This window comes from Lynx rufus, unplaced genomic scaffold (genome assembly GCF_022079265.1).
Source record: "Lynx rufus isolate CCGP_SWC_20201006 ecotype Redwood Valley unplaced genomic scaffold, mLynRuf1.p SCAF_16, whole genome shotgun sequence".
Lineage (NCBI taxonomy): Eukaryota > Metazoa > Chordata > Mammalia > Carnivora > Felidae > Lynx > Lynx rufus.
Window position 1 is genome coordinate 44,730,922 of NW_025814830.1, and position 27,806 is coordinate 44,758,727.

The 27,806-nt window shown below is 44.5% G+C and overlaps 1 protein-coding gene and 2 long non-coding RNA genes across 7 annotated transcripts in view; 1 reads left to right on the forward strand and 2 right to left on the reverse strand.

Annotated features, from left to right (window-relative positions):
* The window catches only part of IL34 (interleukin 34), a 44,906-nt gene extending 42,919 nt beyond the window's left edge, over nucleotides 1–1,987 (reverse strand). Inside the window, exon 1 of the mRNA XM_047078734.1 lies at nucleotides 1,637–1,987. The gene's annotated coding sequence lies outside the window, so the exon portion shown is untranslated. The remainder of the gene's footprint in view (nucleotides 1–1,636) is intronic.
* On the forward strand, nucleotides 1–27,542 carry LOC124511473 (uncharacterized). Of its 2 annotated transcripts, XR_006961900.1 has the most exons (4): nucleotides 1–105; nucleotides 12,509–12,716; nucleotides 14,819–14,877; nucleotides 25,508–27,542. It is a non-coding gene; the product is annotated as an uncharacterized LOC124511473 (long non-coding RNA). The 2 variants fall into 2 exon arrangements; XR_006961899.1 differs by lacking the exons at nucleotides 14,819–14,877; nucleotides 25,508–27,542 and having other exon boundaries at nucleotides 12,509–13,822.
* The window catches only part of LOC124511472 (uncharacterized), a 21,290-nt gene continuing 15,456 nt past the window's right edge, over nucleotides 21,973–27,806 (reverse strand). For all 4 annotated transcript variants that reach the window (XR_006961896.1, XR_006961897.1, XR_006961898.1 and 1 more), the window contains one exon: nucleotides 21,973–22,220. This is a non-coding gene — a long non-coding RNA (uncharacterized LOC124511472). The remainder of the gene's footprint in view (nucleotides 22,221–27,806) is intronic.

Genomic DNA, 27,806 nt, shown 5'->3' on the forward strand with positions numbered 1-27,806 from the left:
GCATTTCAGGAAAGCAGCACAGAACAAGCTCTGCCGACGACAGACGCTGCACAGCCACACCACGGCTAGAATCCTCTTAGACTTGAACTTCAGTCCCTCTCAAAGGTCAGTGTGCTTAAGAGTCACTGGGACAGGTTGTGAAAACACAGGCTCCCGGTCCCCACCCTCAGACATGCGATTCAGTAGGTCCGGGGCCCATGAACTTGTATTTCTAACGAGCTTCTACTCCAGGGTGATGTGGAGGCAGTTTGAGGATACATTTGAGTAATACGGTCAAGGGACAGAGCGTCTTAAACTGTGATGTGTGAATGGATTCCTTGAGAAACCTGTTAAAATACAGATTCTGATTCAGAAGGTCTACAGTGGGGCCTGAGGCTCTGCATTTCTAAACAAGCTCCTAAGTGTAGGTGATACTGGTCTGCAGAACACCCACTGAGTGCCAAGGTTCATGGAATAGCCACCTCCATTCATTTTACAGACAGAAAACTGTGAAGAAAAGTAACTGATTTGCCTAAAGTCCCCTGGATGGTAAGGGCAGAAGCCAGATGAGGCTGAGTCCAGGGTGGCTCCTCAGGATTGCCTCCCTGAGCCGTCCCCAGAACTACCCTGAAAAATCACACGAACCAGGGGTACCTGGGTGGCTCAGTTGGTTAAATGTTTGACTTCAGCTCAGGTCATGATATCACAGTCCGTGGGTTTGAACCCTGCGTCAGGCTCTGTGCTGACAGCTCAGAGCCTGGAGCCTGCTTCAGATTCTGTGTCCCTCTCTCTCAGCTCCCCCACAACTCACACTCTGTGTCTCTTTCTCTCAAAACTAAATAAAACATTTTTAAAAATTAAAATAAATAAAAAATTGCACAAACCAATGAGTGATGCTAACCCTTTAGTAGATAGAGTAGAAATTTACTAAATCCTAGAAAGTCCTCCACTTTTCTGAGAAATAAGCCACACACGAGGGGGTTTACTTAGCTCAGATTACCAGTCTGCTCTTTTTTAAAATGCACTTTTAGCAAAATTATTTCTTCAGCTTTAGCACTTCCTCTTTCAGTGACACACTTTCGACAGGCCCTGCTGTAGGAACCTGAGGAAGACACTAAGCATTTCTCAGCTTGGGTGGCCTGATTATGGGGAGAGAAGGGTGGAGAGAAGCAGATCCCTGGGAAAGCTAAGGAATCTCCTGATATATGTCTCCCTTGTGACCTCAAAACCTATAGACTTGTGCTTTTTTTGCATTTTTCCAACTCACTTTATCACCCTGAAAAAAAGCCCATCAAATTACAGATTTACTTGGGGGTGCGTGGATGGCTCAGTTGGTTAAGTGTCCGACTTCAGTTCAGATTATGATCTCACCATTTTTTAGTTCGAGCCCCACGTTGGGCTCTCTGCTGTCAGCACAGAGCCTGCTTTAGATCCCTCTCTCTCTCTCTGTCCCTCCCCTATTCGTGCTCTCTCTCTCTCAAAATAAATGTTTCTATTACAGATTTATTTGGATTAACAAACATCTTCTTTTCAGGACGCATGGTCTCTGAGCTGCCAATCTCTCTCACTTTAGAGTGAATTATGCTGAAAGAAAGGGAAAGGGGTGGAATTCAGGAAACTAAGGTCTCTGGACTAATGAAGGTAGACAGAGACTTACCTGAGATGAAGCTTGATCTGGGAGCACCACTGCCGGTAAAGCACAGCTGTGGCCTTGGCCTCTGCACCACATTCACCAGCAGGCCCCACCCCACCCTGGTTCCTCCAGACTGTGCATGGTTTGTGGACCAGCTCTGCCACTAACTTGTGTGATTGAGTAAATCACACCGTTTTAGAGACTTTCAGAGCTGAAAGGAACAATGATCCCCTGGTCCTCTGATCCCTGAGCCCCAATTTCTAAACCAAAGAATACCTGGTTTCCAATGGCCTGCCTGAGGTTGGCTTCCCCAGAAGCAGAGCCTGAGACAGGGGTTCAGCATCACATGAGTCACTGAGAGCTTGCTCTCAGGAGAAACCTGTGAGGAAGTGTTGGGAGCAGGATAGAGAAGGTCAGTCCCAGAGGCTCTGAAGCATTTTTAAATAGCACCACAGAGTACCCTCTCCAGCTGAGACAAGAAGGCTGGGCCCTCACTCAGTCAGTGGCCCCCCTGGGTTGTGGAGGGGTGTAACCTCCCAAGTATCTCTGGCAAGATGGCTGGGAGAAAGAGGCAGTTCTGCTGTTGTTACAGGCCCTCCCACCCCACAGCAGCTGGGAAATTGGTTACAGCCATTGGTGAAGGGGATCTGGTGGGCGCTAACCCTTGCCTCCTGTTTAGAGAGCACCTCAGATGTGTTTCTAAAAGAGGCCCCAAAAATCACAAAAGGGAGAAAGTAAAGGAAGAATACAAGTTTTGTTTTGTTTTGTTTTCATTTCCAGAAGAATTTTGGAATCTGCACTTAGAGTACATCTTAACTGCTCCCCTGACTTCCCGGCAGGCTACAAAGTGACCCTTCCCTCAGCTCCACCCACTGTCCCCACACTGACTGCCCCGCCACAAATCAGACTGACTCATGAAGGACTTTGCCCGTTCCCTCTGCCTAAATGTTCCAGCCCAGATTTTTTGCCCAGCTGACTCCTTCTTGTCAACTCAAACATCACCTGTATAGAAAGGCCTTCTCTGCCCACCTCAGGTCATTCCTTGTCCCACACCTCTGTGGTACTTCTGCATAGTACCGGCCACTGTGTCATTACCTTAACTATGTTCATTTGTGGGTTATCTGTCTTTCCTCGAGGAGGAACCTTGTTCTGTTCTCACCACTATGTCCCTGGAGCCTGATGCCAGCTTTGCACATAGGAGACCATAACATCTGGTGAAAAACGTCTGAGTGAATGAACTGGACATTTGGACCAGACGCTGAAATACCATCAGAGAAGGCCTAGGTCAGTTAAATACTCTGTACTCCAGAAGCAGGAGGAAAACCGGGCAGGATGAGGAAGGAAAGAATCCATCAAGAGTTTCCTTGGCTACCTGGTTCCTGTCTCCTCCCCCAGCTCCCTCTCTCAGATCACCCTCTCAATTTGGAGCCAGTGTTAGCATCAATCCTGGGGAGATTCTTCCCCTTTCAGACCTCTCAGAATGACTAGGGGTGTCTGATTTCCAATCCTAGCTCTAGCACTGAGCCACCCTGTCCCCACCCATACCTGAGTGGGGCACAATGATCATGCCAGTCTGGCAGGGTTGCTGAGAGTGCCAGCCTTAGAGCACAAGGCCCAAACACACACCAATGCAAACTTAAGCCAGGGCAGGATAAGTTCCTGTCCCCTTGCAAGACCCCATTCCCTCCTCTGGCCCCCTCTGTGGTTCCTCAAGCTCTAGGACAGTCTCTACCAACAGCTACCACAGCTGCAATGGCTCTGCTCACCTGTGAAATTACCTTGCATTTTCCAGGTGCAGGGCACTGCTGCTCAATGCACACTTGCTCATCTGCATGACACCAAATTATCATGGGTACCCCCCACATCTTGCAGTATCATTATCTCTGTTTTACAAATGAGGAGAATAAAGCTGAGAGAGTCAGCCACTGGCCGAAGAACACATAGCCAATGAACAGGGGCATCAGGGTTCAAATCCCAGCCTCGGACACTTTAGTCTCATTTAAGCGGTTTGTCACCATGGGTTCACTGAATACAGCAGCCCAGAAAAGAAAGATCATTACATGCACTTCACAGAGAAGGAACTGCATACACGTCCCTGGCCTGGCAGGCCATTGCCCACTGCACCAGAGGACCCCTCACGAGGTGCACAGACTGGCCAAAACCCACAGCCGGCCACTATCAGCTCAGCTTGACAGCAGAGGCAGAGTCTGGGGCTCCAGGAAGCTCAAGGGCAGCACACTATGCTTAGGGCAAGTCCCTGGTGTCTTCCCAGGCAAGATAGAAGAAGAGCAGTGGCCGCCTGGCCCCACCTGCACACGCTGTAGGGTAGAGCCTTCTGCACCCCCAGTTAGCCAGAGGCTCCCCGGAAGCCGTTCACCTGAGGCTGCTCACCTGGGCAGGCCAAGACTGATGTGTCTGGCAGTTCTCTCTTCTCCCCAACCTTGCCCATTGCCCTCTCCCTCCCTCCTTCCGTCCTCTATGGGGATGACTGTCCCCAAAGCTGGGTCTCACTGGGGGACAAGAGCTATGATCGCCACATTCTAACCTCCTAGTCTCATGCAGTACCAGGAATGAAAGGTTCATTCATCATTTGAAAATCAATCATTGTAAATTCCCCATGTTAGTAAGCTAAAAAAGAAAAATCAGATGATCATCTTCAGTAGATGGCAGTAAATAGATATTGGCCCCTTTGACAAAATCCAACATCCACACCCAGTAGAAATTGTCAGCAAATTATGAATGAATAGAAGGCAATTTCCTCAACTTGAAATAGGGCATGTATGAGAGAAACTTTCAGCTAAATGGTGAAAACCTCAACGTTTATCCCCTAAAATTGGGAACAAAATGACCAAGAAACTAGTTCAGCAAGGTTTCAGGCCACAAGATCCACATAAAAAAAAACAACTGCATTTCAATTTACTAACACCAAAAGCTAGAAACAACCTAAATGTACATCAGCAGGTGAATGGATTAAAAAAAAAAAATTATGATGGGGCACCTGGGTAGCTCAGTCAGTTAAGTATCTGATTTTGGCTCAGGTCATCATCTCGCAGTTCATGAGTTCAAGCCCTGCATCAGGCTCTGTGCTGACAGTTCAGAGCCTGGAGCCTACTTCAGATTCTGTGTCTCCCTGTCTCTCTGACTCTCCCCCATTCACACTCTGTCTCTCTCTCTCCCTCAAAAATAAACATTTAAAAAAAAATTTTAACAACACACTTTACACACTGTAAATGTGTGTAAATGTGCCAATTTGACAATAAATTATATTTAAGAAATTATTTTAATTATGATAGATCTATACAACAGAAAACTACTCAGCAATGGAAAGAATGAACTACTGACACACACAGCATGGATGAAGCTCAAAATGGTTATGCTGAAAGAAACCAGACATCTCCCAAAGAGTAATACTGTGTAATTCCATTTGTTTAAAACTCAAGAAAATCCAAGCTAATCTATAGGGACAGAAAGCAGACTAATGGCTGTTTGGGGAGGGAGGATGGGGAGAGAGGATTTTCAAAGGGTGAAAGGAAACTTCTGGCAGCGATTGATATAATCATTATCTGGGTTCCAGTATAAATATCCAAAATTAGCAAATTGCGCACTTTTGTATAGTTTCTTATGCATCAATTTCACCTCAGTATGCTATTCTTTAAACACTGCATATAAATCAAGGTACCTACAACAGGCAAACTCATAGAGACAGAAAGAATGGTGGTTGCCAGGAGCTGGGGAGAGGGGGGAAGGGAGAGTTACTGCTTAATGGATGGAAAGTGGTGATGGTTACACGACATTGTGAGTGGACTTAATGTTACTGAATTTTTAACTTTTTAAAAATGCTTACATTGCTAATTTTTGTTATGTATACTTATAACAATTTTTTTAGAAGTAAAAAAAAACCCTTAAAAATATTTCATATAGACACTTGCATTTGAGGGTAAAGAAGAGGGCTCTCTGCTACTCTCAGTCTGTCCTCAAAAGGTTTCGAACAGCCTCCTCCTATAGGACAGCCTTCCCCTTTCACAGAACAAGACCCTCATGATGCCTTGCTCCACAGACCCAGGATCACCAGGGGATCAGGCCCCCACCTCTGCAGCCAGTACCCCTCCATGATATTTGGCCTCAATCCCTTTGAACTTGCTGTTCCCTGAGCAGAATGCCCTTCCCTCTTTACATGCAAGTCCTCCCACCTCCCTGCCCCATGCCCACACCTCCACCCCAGATTCTCACATGTCACCCTTGACCCCTAAGACTGCCCGCCTCCTGCTTGCTCCAGCTGTCCCCTCTCCAAGGGAGCTGTCCTTCTGTGCTCCCAGGCCCCTGGTGCCCCTTGTCCTTTGCCTGATCACAGTGTCCTGTGCATCTGGTCTGCCTCATCTCTGAGCTGGGAGTTCCTTAAAGTCTGGGACTTTGACCCTGCACGGCCCATCAACTGCAAGAACGTGGGCTGAACCAGTCTCCTTTTTTTTTTTTTACCAATTCAGGAATGTCCCTAGTGGCGAACAACAAAGGAAAATGGAATTCTTGGTGAACAGAGCAGCTTTGTTCCTAAGTTTTTGGTTCACTGAGGGCGGACTCTGGGCACTTGTAGACCCATGCAGAGTGCCAGGAAAACTAGCCTTGGCTTTTCCTTACTGACTCCCCTTCCTGACTCGGGACCCACAGAGCAAATCATTTCCTTTCTCTAGGCCTCACTCTCCTCATCCAGAAATGGAGCTTCGGGAACTCCTCCTCAAGCTGGGTGTGGAGGGCGGAGTGATAGAGCGACACGAGGGGGTGTGCAGAAGTCCCCACTGTGGACAGCGTCTTGGTCACTCAAGGCCCATGTTCCTGCAGAGCTTTGGCCTCACACTAGTTGAGTTTGGGTTCAAGTAGGGCTCTTCCACGGGTACTGGTGGGGATGTCCCTGCCCTTCATAGGCCATAGCACACAGATGGCCCGTTCTGGCTCCTGGTCAGATTTGTTTTGTTACACCTTCCACAAGCAATGTGGATCCATGCTTTGTAACAACTCTTGCACCTGTGATTAAATAATCACTCACTGTAGCTTCATCTCTCTCTCCCCTGCTGGAACATAAGCCCCCCCTGAATCCCCAGCTACGCCTATCATGAGGAGACCCAGGGAAGCATGCAGTGAAGGGCTGGGCTATCTTTTCTGCTAACATGCATCATTGTCACAGCTAAGGAAGAATGAGACGTGCAGCCCCTGTTCCTGAGTCACTTGGAAAGGAAAGGTGCAGGGCTAGGGTGGAGGAGCCAGCCTCCCCACCAGGCCACATCCCCTCCTCCCTACACACACATGCCCAGTCTGACAAAGGACTGGTTCCACCATGAACCCCACTCATGTCTATGTTTCCTTGTATAAGAATATGAAACTTGGGGCCTGGGTAGTTCAAACGGTTAAGCATCTGATTTTTGATTGCAGCGCAAATCGGGATCTCACTGTTCATGGAACCGAGCCCCACAATGGGACTGAGCCCCATGCTCTCTCTCAAAAAAATGAGTAAACATTAAAAAATATATTAAAAAAAATTTTTTTGAAAAGAACATGAAACTTTTAAAACAGGTTCTGAAGTCTCCACATCAGGGTTAAATTCTGTTCCACGTGCAGCATTTGTAATGGAGCCTCTCCCGTGTGCCCAGGGCTTTGCACACCCAGAATGAAAAGCTACGAGCCCCAGCCTGGAGCAGCTCACACTGAGGGGGAGGCATGGTCACAGAGCAGGCTGGTGAGAGAAGGCAGCAGGTGCCTCAGCAAGCAGCACAGACCAGGGAGGGGTTGGCAGGCTTCTGGGAGCAGGAACCCGAAGAGGCCTTCACCACCCTTCTAACAAATGAGAAACAGAACCATGAGGGGACCCAGACTAGGCAAGGAAGGTTATTCCAGAACTTTCAAAACTTTGTTGTTATCAGAAGGGGCCCAGAGGCTGGCATTCAGGCCCATCTGTCCTCAACAGGAAGGCAGAGGGGATAAGCCATCATTCTACCAGCACCCCTAGCTTCCCTCCTCCTTACCCCAACTCACCAGCCTTTCCCACAGTGGGCCTTAAGGCCAAACTTAGACTGAAGGGGCTCCAACTGAAATCCTCTTCCCTCCCTTTTCTGTCATGGTCCTACTTCTGGACTTCACATGCTTTCTTCCAGAGACATCTCACAGGTACACTTTCCACAGCCTCAGCCTCCTCCTACCATTCCAGAGTGTCCAACATAAACAAACATATCTCTCTCTCTCTCTCTTTTTTAATCCAACACTAGGACATCACAAGTGCTTCAAGTGTGTTGAAGAGTGGCTCCCGAAAGGTCTTGTCCACCCGGAACTTCAGAATTTGACCTTACTTGGAAACAGGGTCCTCACAGATATAATGAGTTAAGATGAGGTCATGCTCGATTGAGGAGGGGCCCTAAATCCAGTGAGGGAAGTCCTTCTAAGGAGAGATACACACACACACAAGATAACAGGCATAACTACAGTGATGCATCCACAAGCCAAAGAAAGCCAAGGACTTCGAGAGCCAGGAAGAGGCCAGGAAGGACCACCCCGCCCCCCATTCCCAAGCCTTCAGAGGGAGCATGGCCCTTGATCTCACACTTTTGGCCTCCCAAACAGGTGAGAGAGAACATGCCCGTTTTCAGTCACCCCCTGCAGCCCTAGCAAGTTAACAGAATGTTGTTCTGTACCTTGCTTTTCTCACTCAACCTGTCTAGAAGACAGTGGCACTGTCTCCCTTCTTTTTTTCTATAAACTGTGAAGTATTCCAGTGTATATAGACTGTGACTAAATAATCTGTCTTCTGTTCAACATTTAGGCCATTTCCAATCATGAACTTCCACAGATAGTGCAGCAATGACTGTCTGTACAGACAGCTGGGTGCCCTCCCTCCCCCTCCCCCCAGGGGGGAAGTACATAGGTAGAGGCAGGTACTTTTACATTCTTGAAAACTATTGCAAAAGGGCCCTCCCAGGAGATCAGACACTTGACATTCTTTTTTTTTTTTAATTTTTTTTTTAACGTTTATTTATTTTTGAGACAGAGAGAGACAGAGCATGAATGGGGAGGCAGAGAGAGAGGGAGACACAGAATCTGAAACAGGCTCCAGGCTCTGAGCTGTCAGCACAGAGCCTGACGCGGGGCTCGAACTCACGGACCGTGAGATCATGACCTGAGCCCAAGTCAGACGCTTAACCGACCGAGCCATCCAGGTGCCCCCATTTGACATTCTTAAAAGCAAGGTGTGAAAGTTTTTCATTGGCTCACTCATTTGTTTAATTGTCCTGATTTGTCATATTTCAAATCAATGTAAGTTTGTTGCCACGAATAAAACAACACAATACAAAGATGTCTATATTTGTGTCTCTGTGTCTCTCTTCTTATAAAGACACCAGATCTGACATCTTTCTCTTGCACTTCCTTCCCCTCCTTCTCTCCTTTATGGTATTACTAGTGTCAACACCCAGCCCTCCGTATCTTTCTCCTCGTTCACACTAATATATGTGGACATACATACACATAGAGAGGAAGTTTGATCGTTTGTCCTAATAAAATCAAATAACCAGATCCATGTAACTTGTCTTCCTTCTTCACAATAGGCAAATCTGCAAGTCAGTATTATAATTTCTTTTATCCTCTAGACACAATCACTCACATTCAGATATCATCCTCCATCAGTAGGATTTATAACAGGCATGCTGAGGGCTGAGCATTATAGATATTTTCAGGACAGTCTTGAAATCTCTCTTCTTTTTCCACCTCTTCTTCCTTCTCCCTTCTCCTTTCCTTGGCCTGCAGCCCTAACAAGCAGCCCTGATGGGCAGCCTTCACTCCCTTTTTCATGCTCACCTATCTGTTAGAAAAATACACACATATATACAAGTGTGGGGTTGGGGTCACGTTTTGCTTGCTATGGGGTTGCTTTGCAAAAACTGGGATCATAATAGCACCCATGACCATTTCTTATTTTTCTCACTCAATAATCAAATCCCTCAGGGAAAGCCTTCTGAATCTTTTAATGGCTACGCAAAATGTCCTGCCAGAGGGACTCTGCTTTGTTTCCAGCTGTTGTCGTGGTGGTGGGTTTTGTTTTGTTTTTTTTTTTTTGTTTTTTTTTTTTTGACATTATGAATAATTCCACAGTAACATTCTGGGGACATTGATCCTCTAGCTCTCTTTTTTGTTCTTGCTGCCTACTCCCTCCTGGTTGCTGGTTTCCTAGTGCATTTTGTAACTTGGGCTTTTTTGCTCAAGTTCAACAAGCAAGTTGGGTTGAAGGTGTATCCCCCCCTCTGAAGAGGTTCTGCTTTTGCTTCTGCAAGGTATCCCCAAGTTATCAGTCCGAAATCACTTTTTTATTGTAGCAAAATATACCTAATATAAAATTTACCATCCTAACCATTTTTTTTTTTTTACCATCTTAACCATTTTTAAGCACACAGTTCTACGGTGTTCAGTACTTTCATATTGTGCCACCAACCTCGAAGACTCTTCATCTTGGGAAGCAGAAACCCTAGCAACTTTAAACAACTCCCTATTTCCTCCTCCCCTCATCCCTAGGCAACCACCATTCTACTTTCTGTCTCTATGAATTTTCCAGCCTAGAATTTCCTGGCCTAGAGACTCTAGAATCACATGAGTAGTGTAAGTTGGATCGCAAATTCAAAACAGGGCAGGAGTGTGGTTATAAATTTCTCAGAAAAGGCCTTCCCCAACCAAACCTGGGCCAGGTTAGAAGAGCTTCCTGCTCGCTGCCTTTGAAGGTGAGTGTATTTTTTCTGGGCTTTCATTGGAAGTTTAAACCCTAAAGGGTCCCAGATGTATGTGGGAGTCACAGTTCTACCTTTCTGCTTCATGTAAGATCAAAACTGTGTCCGTTGTCCCTATGGCTATTCAGACGCAAATCCCTGCCTTATCCGGACCAGCAAAAGATGCTCAGAGCAGGCAAAGCTATCTCACTCCCTGCCCAGACAGGCTGTCAACTTCCCTTTATGTCTCTTCTCCAAGGGCTATCCTATTTCCATGCAGCTATGCATAAAAAGCATGTCAACTCTTTTCTATCCTAAGTTTCCAGATGTTTTAGAGAGTTTTTTTCCCCACAAACTATCAAATCCTCCATCTTACTGAAAAGGAATCTCCCTTATATTTCTTTCTCCTTGCATGAGTTATTTTAGCCTTGAACTTTTCATGCCTCCTGCCTTATTTCTCCCCTGGAACTAGAGCTCTAGCATTCACCAGGCATAGCCCCCAGTGGACACACAAGGAATTCTCGGTGAAACCCAGCAGAACAAGGGAAAAACAGCCAGAACTCTCTTTCAGGATTGGGGGAGGGCCATGGAGATAGTGCTGCCTCTGGTTCAGGGATGTGTGGGGCCCATAAAACTTGCAATGATAATGTTGGGCAAGGCCCATAGGACGGAGCTGGGACTACCTTCAATGGGACAATGATGATAATAATAGTGGCTAATGTTAGTTACTTTTGTCACTTAATCCCTACATACGCAAGCTCACACACACACACACACACACACACACACACACACACACACACACCAGAGTTAGAATTCTCACCCTCATTTTAAAGATGAAGAAACCACACTGATGGTTACAAAGGGAGGTGGGTAGGGGGATGGGGGAAATACATGAAGGGGATTAAGAGTACACTTATTGGGGTGCCTGGGTGGCTCAGTCGGTTAAGTGGCCGACTTCAGCTCAGGTCATGATCTCGCGGTCTGTGAGTTCGAGCCCCGCGTCGGGCTCTGTGCTGACAGCTCAGAGCCTGGAGCCTGTTTCAGATTCTGTGTCTTCCTCTCTCTCTCTGACCCTCCCCCATTCATCATTCATGCTCTGTCTCTCTCTGTCTCAAAAATAAACAAACGTTAAAAAAAAAATTAAAAAAAAAAAAGAGTACACTTATTGAGATGAGCAGTGAGTGATGTATACAATTGTTGAATCACTATATATTGTACACCTGAAACTAATATTAACACTGTGTGTTGACTATACTGGATTTAAAGAAAAAAAAAGAATGCACGCATAAAAAAAAAAAAAGACCAGCTTTCATATAGAAGTGCCCCTTGCTATTATTAAAATTGCCATCTACCAAAAAAAAAAAAAAAAAAGATGAGGAAACCAAATCTCAGAAAGTTTGGCAACTTGCCCAAGGTCACATGATAACAAATAGGAGAAGAAGTAATCAAATCTAACTACGTCTGGCCCCAAAGCTCTTGCTGATAACTTTGCATTAGGGGATGGTCTACAAACAAAAGGAAAAGACCACATTCCCCTGCCCAGCAGCTTTATGCTGCTAGAGGAGACTGCCGGTGGGGCCAAGAGAAGCTGCTTCAGGGAATGGAGCCCATGAGGATCTGGAGGGGGGCGGAGTGACCTGAACACCCTGCAACTTCAAACTCAGAACCCAGAGTCTGCATGCATGACTTGAGCTGGTCAGGGCAGGCCGCTCCGGCCAGAGCTCAGGGCCGATGGGCCTAGAAAGGAGCCATTCCTCGTCACCATGGATGGGTTGGCCCTCTGTGCTTCCTCAGAGGCTGTGGCCCTTGCCCTCAGTCTCCCCTAATCCCTCCCAGTCTGGCTTTACTCAGGGCTGGGAGCTCAGCTTTCTTGCCTTCAGAGCTGAGCAGCTGAGCTGGCTAGTCAGAGACACCTTGGTTCTGCCAAGCCCATGTGAAGGCTCCTCACAGGAGAGGGAAGACAGCCTCTTGGCCCACCACCCCACCAGGGCTGGTGATGCTAAGATTCCAATTAGTGAGGAATCAGTCTCTGAAGCAGCACACACAGGGAACACGAGAATGGAGGAGAGGAAGAGGTGAATCAATTCAGATTCAGGAAGGTTCTGGGCCCAATAAAACATCCAACATCCCCTCACTTCTCTTAAATGCTTTCTCCCAGGTCCAATCCAGAAACAGCTATCAACAGATTCTCACATCAACCAGTAAGTAACCATCAAGTCAGTGCTTTTCATCAAGTCTAATGCACAACTGACTGCAAAATGCACCAATATTTTATATTCCACTAAGAAACAAAGAAGAGGAACTGAACTATCAATTATATCATGATATGCCATTGATCCTGATTCCAAAGGAGATGTTAAAATGTGGTAAGTGAGGGAAAGGTGAATTTTGCAATCTATAGAATATGGTAACACTGAGAGCCCTGTTGTTCACTTGCTTTTTTGCCTGAGGGTTACAGAATATTTCCATGCGCAACGCCTGACTGCTAATGGCTAGTATTCAGGCACTGATATATGCCCATTCTACACTATGGGGTATTCAGTTCCCTGCTCTTATAGAAATCACAGTCTAGGTGGTGATCTTGGAAGCAGGCCAAAAGAACATCTGCAGAATAGTTAAAGGCCAGTCTCTATGGTGTGAACAATAAACATCATACGTGTTTGGAGAAGAAATGTACTGGAGTTGGCCTGCTGGTCAAAGGAGGCTTCATGCAAGGAAAGGGGATAGATAATTAGGCTATAGGATGAAGGGTAGATAATGGGGAAGAGAAAAGACACTGAGGAGGGAGAAGTGGGGATAAAGTGAACAAGGCATGGAGAAGAGGCCTGCGTAGCAGATACTCTGGACAGCAAAGGGAAGGTTATTCATCTGGAGCAAAGAAGCTGTGTTGGGGTGTAATGGGAATCTACGCTGAACAGGCAAGACAAGGCTACACTACAGGTGGTCTTGAAAGCCAAGCAGTTATTGATGTGACAGGCAGCAGGGACCCAGTGCAGATTCTTGAGCAGGGGAATGAACTGATAAGAACGTTAATTTAGGGAGCACTGATGTGCAAGATGAGTGAAAGGCAGAAGCTAGAGGCAAGAGTACCAACATACCAACCATCGCCCCGTAAGCCCCGTGACAAAGGAAGATAACCTCTAAGGGGGAAGGGGGTCTAATGGAGGTTCATGTGCCTGGAAGGAACTGAGGGGCAGTTCTCCCATGCAGTTTGAACCATGCCTAGATGGAAAAAAGTCCTAGATCCTTTTAAGAACTGTCTCTTCAAGACGCTGGCCTCCCAGGCATTTCCCTGGTGCATGTATTCCAGGGAATCTAAATGTATAAAGAACCATCATCTACTCAGTAAAATGGGTGCCATTCAATAGAAGCAGGGGCTGAAGGACACATTGCTTACGTTTGTATAGAATGTAATCATCGTATAAGTGAATCCTTTCTGCCTGTAGGAATTAAAGAGCTCTATTTGCTAAAAGGCACATATGTCTGATACATGTTCATTGATAAAATATTGCAGTTTTTCTGCATTGGCCCTACCTGACAATTTGTAGTAAGAACCATAAAATCAGTCAAACCCTGTTAAGGAGTAACTCCTCTTTACAAGGTGGATCCTAAGACTATAACCAAGTCAGGGGCGCCTGGGTGGCGCAGTCGGTTAAGCGTCCGACTTCAGCCAGGTCACGATCTCGCGGTCCGTCAGTTCGAGCCCCGCGTCGGGCTCTGGGCTGATGGCTCGGAGCCTGGAGCCTGTTTCCGATTCTGTGTCTCCCTCTCTCTCTGCCCCTCCCCCGTTCATGCTCTGTCTCTCTCTGTCCCAAAAAAATAAAAATAAACATTGAAAGACTATAACCAAGTCAAAAATGGCCCTAAGCAGCACCATTTGGAGAGTCAAGAGCCAGAGAACTACCCCACAGCCAAACAGAGGGGAAGGGTCTCAGCTCAGCCAGAGGGTCAGCATCTGAGCTGCTTAAGTCAGGCACGTACAAACATACCAAGTTGGACAGAAGGACTCCTATTGCATGTGCCTCTACCCGGAGCGCTACAGAGGGTGCTCTGTGACACTACAGAGGCAATGTAGTGTTACAGCAGAAGCATAGATTTGGCTTCAGAGCCCATTTCTTCATGTGTAAAAAAACGGGAATGAAATTTCAGTCACTGGCCCTCATCCATATAATAATAGTGATGAGCTATTATTACTACATGTATGACACACACAAAATAACCAGACGCAAAAATTCTTAGCAGGACTGGGGGATGGGTGCAGGGCAGCATACATATGGCTGTAGGGCATCCACTATCTCTAATGTTTGAGGCACGGGTGGGAAGTGGGATGCCAGAGAGTCCAGGGCCATGTCTAAAAACGTTACCATCAGGGGAGGAGCCAAGATGGCAGGACAGCAGGGAAGCTTTTTGTGTGTCTCGCGTCCGTGAAATACAGCCAGACCAACACTAAACCATCCTACACACTTAGAAAACTGAATGGAGGATTAACACAACAATCTGCACAACCTGAACCACAGAATTCAGCAGGTAAGCAGCGTGGAGAGCTGAACTTGGGGAGCGAGAAGCTGCAAAAGGTAGGGAACTGCTTTTGCGGGCGGAGAGAAGACGGAGACTGGGGTTGGGGGGGTAGAATACAGGAAAAGCACCCCTTCCCAAAAGCAGCTGGAGAGAAAGTGGAAAATTGGAAACAGCCGCAGGGACTAAACTAAAAAGGGAGAAAGGAGAAAGGAGAGGGTTTAAATTCCATTTAGACTGTAAACAAGGGGAGCGCAAAGGCTACAACTCCGCAGCTCGATAGCTGGCGGTACTCTGGTGGGAAGGGCAAATCCCCAAGAACAGAGTGGGGTCCGGGAGGTTCTCGGGCCACACGGGGAAAAGCAGTTCCACTGCTGGAAGGACATCTGGTAGAGACTGCTGAAGCCACCTGGTCCCAGCAGACCCCGGAAGGCAGCCACATTCACTGGTCCTGGGGCAAGATTGTTAAGAGTGAAGCCTGGTGCCAGATGTGTGTTGTGATTTTCCATAATCCCTGAGACGCTGCTGCTACACTGTCTCGCGAACTTTTTCTGGGGCGGGCTGGCACCTGGCCATGGTCTCGGGGCACCGGCAACAACAGGATCCAGCAGGCGTTCCTGGGTGCAGCCAATATTTGGCAAATGCTCATTTGCCCATTGCTCGGTGAGACCCTCCCACAGAGGGGCAAAAGGGGCCAAAGCCGCAGTCTTTGGGAAGTAAGGGGCTGGGGAAAACAGCCACATTTGAGACAAAACATGGGAGAGAGGTACTGCCTGGGGCCTGGTCACAGAGAGTGAAAAAGCGGGGAGTGGACAAGAGCTGAAGACAGAGGACAGGTGTGCGATTGCTGATCTGCGTGGGGGGAACAGACTGAGTAGCTGGGTGGCGCTATTTTCACCACTCCCGCGCATGCGCATAAGCACCTAGGAGCGCCACAACAATCCACCCCAGTAGGCTAGCAGCACCATCTAGTGGAAAGCAGAGCTGTTACACTGAGCCCTGCCCAACTAGGCCAACTTCGCTCTTCAAGAACACAAGTCTCACCGCCGGCTTAGTTTATGGACTATAAAGGGCTACATAGACTGACTTCTAGGAGAAAATGAAGCAATTTCAGCCCTACTTCAATCTGTTAGCAGGTTCATCTATTCAATTTTCTTTCTTTTTTTTTCTTTTTCCTTTTTCTCTTTTACAATTGTTTTTTCTTAAATACAGAAAGAGAAAAAATTCATTTTTAATTTCAATTTTTATTAAAAATCTTTCTTTAATTTTTATAACTATATTTTTTACTTTTGTGTAAATTTTTTCAAATTCTACTGTACTTCCATCATTTTATTTTAGTCTATTTCAGTGTACTCACCTTTTCAAATTTTCAAACAATTTCCTTTTTTTCTTTCTTTTTCTTTTTTCTCTTGTTTCTTTTCTTTTTCTTGAATGCAGAAAGAGAAAAATTTCATTTTTACTTTCAATGTCTATTAAAAATATTTTTATTTAATTTTTATTACTATATTTTTTGCTTTTATATAAATTTTTTTCAAATTCTATTTTACTTCTATCATTTTATTTTAGTCTACTACAGTGTATTCACTTTTTCAAATTTTCAAACGATTTTTTTCTTTTTTTCTTTTTCGTTTCTTTTCTTTTTTCTTAAATACAGAAAATGAAAAAACTCATATTTATTTTTAACTTTTATTAAAAATATTTTTCTTTCTGGGTGCCATATGGAAACCAATTTGACAATAAATTTCATATATTGAAAAATAAAAAAAAATATTTTTCTTTAATTTTTTTCTACCATATTCTTCACTTTTGTGTATATTTTTTCAAATTCTTTTTTACTCCCATCATCTCATTTTAATCTATTTCAGTGTATTCATTTTTTCAAAATCTCAAACGATTTCCTTTCTCCCTCCCTTTTTTTCCTCTAATCTGTCAAACCACTTTCAACACCCAGACCAAAACACACCTAGGATGTAGCATCATCTATTAGATTTTTGTGTGTTTTTTTAATTTTTAATTTTAATTTTTTTAATTTCAATTTTTCTACCTCATTAATTCCTTTTCTCCCTTCAAAAGTACAAAACAAAGGAATTCACCCCAAAAGAAAGAGCACGAAGAAATGACAGCCAGGGATTTAACCAACACAGATACAAGCAAGATGTCTGAACCAGAATTTAGAATCACGATAATAAGTATACTAACTGGAGTTGAAAACAGATTAGAATCCCTTCCTGCAGAGATAAAAGAAGTAAAAATAGCCAGAATGAAATTAAAAATGCTCTAACTGAGCTGTAGTCAGGGATGGATGCATCAGTGGCAAGGATGGATGAGGCAGAACAGAGAATCAGCAACACAAAGGACAAACTTATAGAGAATAATGAAGCAGAAAAAAAGAGGGAGATTAAGGCAAAAGAGCACGATTTAAGAATTAGAGAAATCAGTGATTCATTAAAAAGGAACAACATCAGAATCATAGGGGTCCCAGAAGAGGAAGAGAGAGAGATAGGGGTGGAAGGGGTGGAAGGGGTGGAAGGGTTATGTGAGCAAATCATAGTGGAAAACTTTTCTACCCTGGGGAAAGACACAGACATCAAAATCCAGGAAGCACAGAGGACTCCCATTAGATTCAACAAAAACCAACCATCAACAAGGCATATCATAGTCAAATTCACAAAATACTCAGGCAAGGAGAGAATCACGAAAGCAGCAAGAGAAAAAAAGTCCCTAACATACAAGGGAAGACAGATCAGGTTTGCAGCAGACCTATCCACAGAAACTTGGCAGGCCAGAAAGGAGTGGCTGGATATATTCAGTGTGCTGAATCAGAAAAATATTCAGCCAAGAATTCTTTATCCAGCAAGGCTGTCATTCAAAATAGAAGGAGAGATAAAAAGTTTCCCAGACAAACAAAAATTAAAGGAGTTTGTGACCACTAAACCAGCCCCGCAAGTACATATATGAATATATATACATATATATACACCAAAAGCAACAAAAGATTAGAAAGAACCAGAGAATACCACCAAAAACTCCAACTCTACAAGCATCATAATGGCAATAAATTCATATCTTTCAGTACTCACTCTAAACATCAATGGACTCAATGCTCTGATCAAAAGACACAGGGTAACAGAATGGATAAGAAAACAAGATCCATCTATATGCTGTTTATAAGAGACCCACTTTAGACCTAAAAACACCTTCAGATTGAAAATAAGGGGATGGAGAACCATCGATCATGCTAATGGTTAACAAAAGAAAGCCAGAATAGCCATACTTATATCAGACAATTTAGACTTTAAAATAAAGACTGTATCAAGAGATGCAGAAGGACATTATATAATAATCAAGGGGTCTACAGACCAAGAAGACCTAACAATTGTAAACATTTATGCACCAAATGTGGATGGACCCAAATATGGAAGCACCCAAGTATATAAATCAATTAATTATAAACATAAAGAAACTCATCAATAGTAATACCATAAATAACAGTAGGAGACTTCAACACAGCAATGGACAGATCATCTAATCAAAAAATCAACAAGGAAACAATGGCTTTGAATGACACACTGGACCAGATGGACTTAACAGATATATTCAGAACATTTCACCATAAAGCAGCAGAATACACATTCTTCTCTAGTGCACATGGAACGTTCCCCAGAATAGACCATATACTGGGACACAAGTCAGGCCTAAGTAAGTCCAAAAAGATCAAGATCATACTGTGCATATTTTCAGACCACAATGCTATGAAACTTGAAATCAACCACAAGAAAAAATTTGGAAAGGTAACAAATACTTGGAGACTGAAGAACATCCTACTAAAGAATGAATGGGCTAACCAAGCACTTAAAGAGGAAATTAAAAAGTATATGAAAGTCAATGAAAATGATAACACCACAACCCAAAACCTCTGGGACGCAGCAAAGGCGGTCATAAGAGGAAAGTATATAGCAATCCAGGCCTTCCTAAAGAAGGAAGAAAGATCTCAGATACACAATCTAATCTTACGCCTTAAGGAGCTGGAAAAAGAACAGCAAATAAAACCCAAAACCAGCAGAAGACAGGAAATAATAAAGATTAGGGCAGAAATTAATGCTATCAAAACCAAAAAAAAACACAGCAGAACAGATCAATGAAACCAGAAGCTGGTTCCTTGAAAGAATTAACAAAATTGATAAACCACTAGCCAGTTTGATCAAAAAGAAGGAAAGGACCCAAATAAATGAAATCAAGAATGAAAGAGGAGAGATCACCACCAACACAACAGAAATAAAAACAATAATAATAGAATATTATGAGCAATTATATGCCAATAAAATGGGTAATCTGCAAGAAATGGACAAATTCCTAGAAACATATACACTACCAAAACTGAAACAGGAAGAAATAGAAAATTTGAACATACCCATAACCAGTAAGGAAATCAAATTAGTAATCAAAAATCTGCCAAAAAAACAGGAGTCCAGGACCAGACAGCTTTCCAGGGGAATTCTACCAAACATTTAAGGAAGAGTTAACACCTATTCTCTTGAAGCTGTTCCAAAAAATAGAAATGGAAGGAAAACTTCCAAACTCTTTCTATGAAGCCAGCATTATCTTGATTCCAAAACCAGACAGAGACCCCACTAAAAAGGAGAACTAGAGACCAATTTCCCTGATGAACATGGATGCAAAAATCTTCAACAAGATATTAGCCAACCAGATCCAACAATACATTAAAAAAATTATTCACCACAACCAAGTGGGATTTATACCTGGGATGCAGGGCTGGTTGAATATCTGTAAAACAACTGACGTGATTCATCACATCAATAAAAGAAAGGACAAGAAGCATATGATCCTCTCGATAAATGCAGAGAAAGCATTTGACAAAATACAGCATCCTTTCTTGATAAAAACCCTCAAGAAAGTAGGGATAGAAGGATCATAACCTCAAGATCATAAAACCCATATATGAACAACCCAATGCTAATATCATCCTCAATGGGGAAAAACTGAGAGCTTTCCCCCTAAGGTCAGGAACAAGACAGGGATGTCCACTCTCACCACTGTCATTCAACATAGTACTGGAAGTCTTAGCCTCAGCAATCAGACAACACAAAGAAATAAAAGGCATCTAAATTGGCTAGGAGGAGGTCAAACGTTCACTCTTCACAGATGACATGATACTCTATATGGAAAACCCTAAAGATTCCACCAAAAAACTGTGTGCACTGATTCACGAATTCAGCAAAGTGGCAGGATATAAAATCAACGCACAGAAATCGGTTGCATTCCTATACACCAACAATGAAGCAACACAAAGAGAAATCAAGGAATCAATCCCATTTACAATTTCACCAAAACCCATAAAATACCCAGGAATAAATCTAACCAAAGAGGTGAAAAATCTATACACTGAAAACTATAGAAAACTTATGAAAGAAACTGAAGACACAAAAAAATTGCAAAATATTCCATTCTCCTGGATAGGAAGGAGAAATATTGTTAAAATGTTGTACTACCCAAAGCAATCTACACATTCAATGCAATCCCTATCAAAATAACACCAGCATTCTTCACAGAGCTAGAACAAACAATCCTAAAATTTGTATGGAACCAGAAAAGACCCCGAATAGCCAGAAAAAGAAAACCAAAGCAGGAAGCATCACAATCCTGGACTTCAAGCTATACCACAAAAGCTGTAATCATCAAGACAGTATGGTACCGGCACAAAAACAGACACTCAGATCAATGGAACAGAATAGAGAACCCAGAAATGGACCCACAAACGTATGGCCAACTAATCTTTGACAAAGCAGGAAAGAATATCCGATGGAAAAAAGACAGTCTCTTCAGCAAGTGGTGCTGGGAAAACTGGACAGCGACATGCAGAAGAATTAACCTGGACCACTTTCTTACACCACACACACAAAATAAACTCAAAATGGATGAAAGACCTCAATGTAAGACAGGGAGCCATCAAACTCCTCGAGGAGAAAGCAGGCAAAAACCTCTTTGATCTTGGCCACAGCAACTTCTTACTCAACACGTCTCTGGAGGCAAGGGAAATGAAAGCAAAAATGAACACTGGGACCTCATCAAAATAAAAAGCTTCTGCACAGTGAAAGAAACAATCAGCAAAACTAAAAGGCAACTGACAGAATGGGAGAAGATATTTGCAAATGACATATGAGATAAAGGGTTAGTATCCAAAATCTGTCAAGAACTTACCAAACTCAACACCCAAAAAACAAATAATCCAGTGAAGAAATGGGCAAAAGACATGAATAGACACTTCTCCAAGGAAGACATCCAGATGGCTAACAGACACATGAAAAAATGCTTAACATCAGTCATCATCAGGGAAATACAAATCAAAACCACAATGAGATACCACCTCACACCTGTCGGAATGGCTAACATTAACAACTCAGGCAACAACAGATGTTGGCGAGGATGTGGAGAAAGAGGATCTCTTTTGCATTGTTGGTGGAAATGCAAGCTGGTACAGCCACTCTGGAAAACAGGATGGAGGTTCCTCAAAAAACTAAAAATAGAACTACCCTATAACCCAGCAATTGCACTACTAGGCATTTATCCACAGGATACAGGTGTGCTGTTTCGAAGGGACACATGCACCCGCATGTTTATAGCAGCACTATCAACAATAGCCAAAGTATGGAAAGAGCCCAAATGTCCATCGATGGATGAATGGATAAAGAAGATGTGGTATATATATACAATGGAGTATTACTCAGTAATCAAAAGAATGAAATATTGCCATTTCCAACTACATGGATGGAACTGGAGGGTATTATGCTAAGTGAAATTAGTCACAGAAAAACAAAAATCATATGACTTCACTCATATGAGGACTTTAAGAGACAAAACAGATGGAACATAAGGGAAGGGAAACAAAAATAATATAAAAACAGGGAGGGGGACAAACAGAAGAGACTCATAAATATAGACAACAAACAGAGGGTTACTGGATGGGTTGTGGGAAGGGGGATGGGCTAAATGGGTAAGGGGCACTAAGGAATCTACTCCTGAAATCACTGTTGCACTATATGCTAATTTGGATGTAAATTTTAAAAAATAAAAAATAAAAAATGTTACCTCCAACCTGACAGGGAGACCCAAGTGGGGAAGCCAACTTGGCCAAGAGCTGCCACTCAGATACTCGGTCCTCAGCCGCCCACTGCCTCTCTTTGGCTCTTCATCACAGGCCTGTCTGACCTTCTGTGCCTCTGGAGACACCCTGGCCACTCCCCTGGCAGTGTTGGTCTCTATATGGATAAAAATCCTTTTTCTTCATGTCAGCCAAACAAAGTTAGGCTGGTCCCCAGAAGAATGTGTCTAAGAAGCTAGAGAGGAAAGAAAATTAAGGAATTAAAATGCAGCCACCGAGGGCGCCTGGGTGGCTGTCGGTTAAGTGGCTGACTTAGGCTCAGGTCAATGATCTCGAGGTCCATGAGTCTGAGATCCACATTGGGCTCTGTGCTGACAGCTTGGAGCCTAGAGCCTACTTCAGATTCTATGTCTCCCCCCCTTCTCTCTCAGTCCTTTACCCACTCACACTATGTCTCTCTCTCAAAAATAAATATTTTTTTAAAGAAATTTTAATGCAGCCACCTGGAAACAGGATTTCCAAGTTCTTGGAACTTGGACTCTGGCCAGACTGGTCTAGCAGCTTCCTTAAGCTTCCTCCTCACCCCCTCCTCATCTGTACCTATCTGCCTTGGCAAGAAGCCCTCCCTTCCAGAATTTGCTTCCTCTGGCCTTGAGCAGCCCTGCCCCTAGCTCTTGGCAGGACCCAGCTTCTCTCCTTAGGCTCTTGGAGAATTTAGTTGGCCCAGAGAGTCCTCCTTTGGCCCTCAGCCCTCCCACAGAGATAATAATACCTGCCACGAAGAGTTCTTATAGTTGGTGGTACCAACTATAACAAATATAAGCTCCATGAGAGCAGGGCTTCCTTTTGTTCTTGGCCCCAGCTCCTGTGCTTGCCCCATAGCAAATGCTCATGAATGTTTGTTGAATTAGTAATAAATATTCATATGAGCTTGAGTATGTGCATACAATTTCTAGAAAGACCCACAAGAACCTAGAATCAGGGGCGCCTGGGTGGCTCAGTCAGTTAAGCGTCCGACTTCAGCTCAGGTCATGATCTCACCATCCATGAGTTCAAGCCCCGCATCAGGCTCTGTGCTGACAACCCAGAGCCTGAAGCCTGCCTTGGATTCTGTGTCTCCCTCTCTCTCTGACCCTCCCCTGTTCATGCTCTGTCTCTGTCTCAAAAATAAACAAACATTAAAAAAAAAAAATTAAAAAAAAAAAAGAACCTAGCATCAGTGAATGTCTTTGGATAGTTGAAAATAGAGGCCTAAAGAATAGGATACAGAGAGGAAGCTGTAAACCAGTCTGTACCTCTTGAATTTTTTTTTCCTGTGCATATATATCACCTATTTGAAATTAAAAACACAATACCACTTATGTTAGGACCAAAACAATGAAATAGTTTGGTATAGACAAAATATGTAAAAGATCTATATAATGAAAACTATAAAGCTATGATGAAAGAAACCAAGGAACACATAAATAAATGAAGAGCTATTCCATGTCAGGGGCAGAAAGTCACGAGATATAGATATAGATATAGATATATAGATATTTATATAGTTTATTTATCTATTTTGAGAGAGAGCAGGGGAGAGAGAGAGGAAGAGAGAAAGAATCCCAAGCAGGGCCCACACTGTCAGCACTGAGATGGACACGGGCCTCAAACCCATGAACTGCCAGATCATGACTGAGCCAAGAGTCAGATGCTCAACCGAATGAGCCACCTGGGTGCCCCAGCGAGAACATCTGAAAAATATTGTGGGGGCATGTTTTTTCATAACATTTTTTTTTACTTTTTTTTTTTTCAACGTTTATTTATTTTTTGGGACAGAGAGAGACAGAGCATGAACGGGGGAGAGGCAGAGAGAGAGAGAGACACAGAATCAGAAACAGGCTCCAGGCTCTGAGCCATCAGCCCAGAGCCTGACGCGGGGCTCGAACTCACGGACTGCGAGATCGTGACCTGGCTGAAGTCGGACGCTTAACCGACTGCGCCACCCAGGCGCCCCACATTTTTTTTTTAATGTAACCTATGTCCAACATGAAGCTTGAACTCACAAACCTGACATCGAGAGTCACATATTCCACAGACTGAGCCAGCCAGGTGACCCCCTGTAAGTGTGTTTAAGTGAAAGAAACCAATCTAAAAAGGCTATATACTGTATGATTCTAACTACATGACATTTTGGAAAAGGCAAAACTACAGACATGGTAAAATGATCAGTGGTTGTCAGGGGTTGTGGGGAGGGAGGGAAGAATAAGTGGAGCACGGAATATTTGTAAGGCGTGAAACTATCCTGTATGATACTGTAATTGTGGATATCACAATTGTGAGAGTGCCATTATACATTTGTCAAAACCCAGAGAATGTACAACACCAAGAGGGAACCCTCATGTAACTATGAACTTTAGTTAATAATCATGTTATCAATATCAATTATAACAAATGTACCACACTAGTAATACACGCTAATAACAAGAGATACTATGTATCTGGGGTAGGATGGCTTTATCCAACTCTGTACTTTATTTTTTTAAAAAATAAAAGTGGGGAAGGAGCAAAGAGGGAGGAAGGAGCAAAGAGGGAGGGAGGAAGAGAGAATCCAAAGAAGGCTCCACCCTGTCAGCAGAGGCTCCACCCTGTCAGCACAGAGCCCAACACAGAGCTCAAATTCATTAACTGTGAGATCATGACCTGAGCCACAATCAAGAGAAGGAGGCTTAACCAACTGAGCCACCCAGGTGCCCCAACTTAGCCAATGTTAAGGGCTTTGCAGGCCCAGGGTTTAAGTCCCAGATCCCGAACCAGCCCCAGCTTCCTCCTGTGGGGTTAAGAGTCATGCCTTATAGGGTTAGGTTAAGAGTTCCAGAACTCTTGTCACTGCAATATGAGAGTCAAAAATTTCATTGCCAGGGCACCCAGGTGGCTCAGTTGGTTAAGTGTCCGACTTGGGCTCAGGTCATGATCTCATGGTTCATGAGTTGGAGTCCTGTATCGGGCTCTCTGCTGTCAGCATGGAGCCTGCTTCAGATCCTCTGTCCCCACCTCCCTCTGCCCCTCCCCTGCTCACTCTCTCAAAAATAAATAAAATAAACATTTAAAAAATTACATTGCCAAATGGATAAAAAAGATATGGTTTATATATACAATGGAATACTACTTGGCAATGAGAAAGAATGAAATCTGGCCATTTGCAGAAACATGGATGGAACTGGAGGGTATTATGCTAAGTGAAATAAATCAGGCAGAGAAAGACCGATACTGTATGTTTTCACTCCTATGTGGATCTGGAGAAACTTAACAGCAGACCATGGTGGGGGGCGGGGAGGTTACAGAGAGGGAGGGAGGCAAACCATAAAGAGATTCTTAAATACTGAGAACAAACTGAGGGTTGATGGGGGGTGGGGGAGAGGGGAAAGTGGGTGATGGGCATTGAGGAGGGCACCTGTTGGGATGAGCACTGGATTGTACGGAAACGAATTTGACAAATTGTATTTAATTAAAAAAAAATTACATTGCCTATGTGATTTCCAGGGAAAAGGGGAGGAGTGGCCTTTCTTGGCCAGGAGGGAAACCAAGGCAGGGAGGACCAGGAGGCACCCTCTGCAGAAGTGTCATTCAAGAAAGGTTTCTCAACTGTGGAAAGACACTGGAAAGTACCTGGCCCCAGTCCAGCCTCCACCGGGCCAGCTGGTCTGCTGGCCTCTGTGAATCACAGTTTCACTGGGGCCTGGGACAGCTCCTCCAAGGAGGCAAGCAGGAGGGCCACACTGACTGCAATCCAGTGTGGTGGAGTTGACAAGGTACCTGTAGAGCAAGGGGGGGAGGGGGTCAAAAGGACCACCACCCATCCCTGGTGTGCCCCTTCCCCTATGGTTCCCTGGGAAGTCCCTAATCACCCTCTTCATCTATAAAATAGCACTACCAAGGCTCACTCCCCAGGCAGCTGTGGGAGAGAAAGCTTAAATGTAGTTATTCTACCCGGCAGTGAGTGGAACTCATACTGCTATCAGATCAACAACTGACACAGAGCCTCAAGGGCAGTAGCATAGAGAGGCAAAAATCTTGGCTTCTCAACACATGCTTTAACCTCTCTGATCCTCAGTCTCCTCATCTCTAACATGGGAATGACACAGCCCTTTATCTCCCAGGTACTGTATGAATTCAGGGAGAGCTTAGCAACCTGCCTGGCACAGAAATGTCCTTAGTATCTCCCTGTGCCTTCATAAGGTATGAATGCCACCCCAGCCAAATGGGTCAATTCTAGATAAATCACCATCCCTGCTAAGCCTTCCTCTATAATCTTACTTAGCTGTGAGGACAGAGGAAGGCACCACATTGCCACCATTAGGGACAGAATTTATTGCCTTGTGGGTACTAGACTGGGAACTTGAACAAACTGAATCATGTGGACAAGGTCTTGGCACCAAGAGAGCTAGGTTGGAAAAAACACTGCTGCAAAAAAGCAAAATGTACGCAACAGCCATGAGAAAGACTTTAAGCTCTGGAAGAGAGTTTTTAAGGAGGGTCTCATTTAATGGAAGAAGGGGGGCATTGAGCAACAGAGAGCCTGGCTCCCAATCAAGGCGAATGTTGTCTGCATGGTATTATCCTTGGACCCTGGGGACCCAGGCAAGCTGGGCCTGGCTCCACAAAGAAGCCAGCCAGAGGGAGGGTAAAGTGCTGATTCACCCGGCAAGAAGAGGTGGTGGCTGCTGAATCCATACCTGTGAGACTGTCAGGGCCCAGGAACTGTCAGCCAGGTGCAGCAGGGTAGGTAGAGGCCAACTTGTGACAGGTAGGTTTTGTAGATTTCCACCCAGCATAGAGGGCTGAAGCCAGATTGTCTAGGTTTAAATCCCAGCTCCAGCATCTACTGGCAACCTTGAACAGGTGACTTAAACCCTGGGCCTCAGTTCCCAACTATAAAATGGGGATATTGGAGCACCCACTGCACAGAGTTGTGGTGAGAATTTGAGATCAAGCCCGGTTCAGCATTTAACACAGGGCTTGCCCACAGTAAACGGCAGCAGCTATTATCACTGTCATTTAGGGGAGGGCTGGAAGCAAGTCTTCCCACCTGCCTGCTCCCTCACTCCCTCTGACTTGGGTCCCATCTTCACATAGACCTGTTATATGTAACTAGACTGGACTGGATCACATCAGAGAGGCACAAAGCCTAGGAGAGACTCTGCCTCTGCCACTGCCTCATGTAGGAGTCTCCTCTCCAGCTTGCCAAGTCTCTCCTTACATGCCTCCACTAATGGGGAGTGCTCCACATTTGGATAGCTCTGATCACAAGTCCTCTAGTTGGGGCTGAAATTGCCTCCCTGCAAACTGCCCTTTAGGTGGAAGTGATTTTTCTGCCAGGGACTTTCCAATGTCTGGAATCCACCCATCCCACAAACGCTAGGATCACCCTGAGCTTAGAAAGTCCTCCAGGAAGTCTCCCCAGAACTGAGCACACTGAGCATCTCGTGCAGAATTGCACTCCCCACAAGAACACACATACATATGGGGCGCCTGGGTGGCGCAGTCGGTTAAGCGTCCGACTTCAGCCAGGTCACGATCTCGCGGTCCGGGAGTTCGAGCCCCGCATCGGGCTCTGGGCTGATGGCTCAGAGCCTGGAGCCTGTTTCCGATTCTGTGTCTCCCTCTCTCACTGCCCCTCCCCCGTTCATGCTCTGTCTCTCTCTGTCCCCAAAATAAATAAACGTTGAAAAAAAAAATTAAAAAAAAAAAAAAAAAAAAAAAGAACACACATACATATCTCCAACAACTGGGTCCATAAGGCAGAAAGTCTTGGATGTCCCCAGACCGCACACTAGTAGTA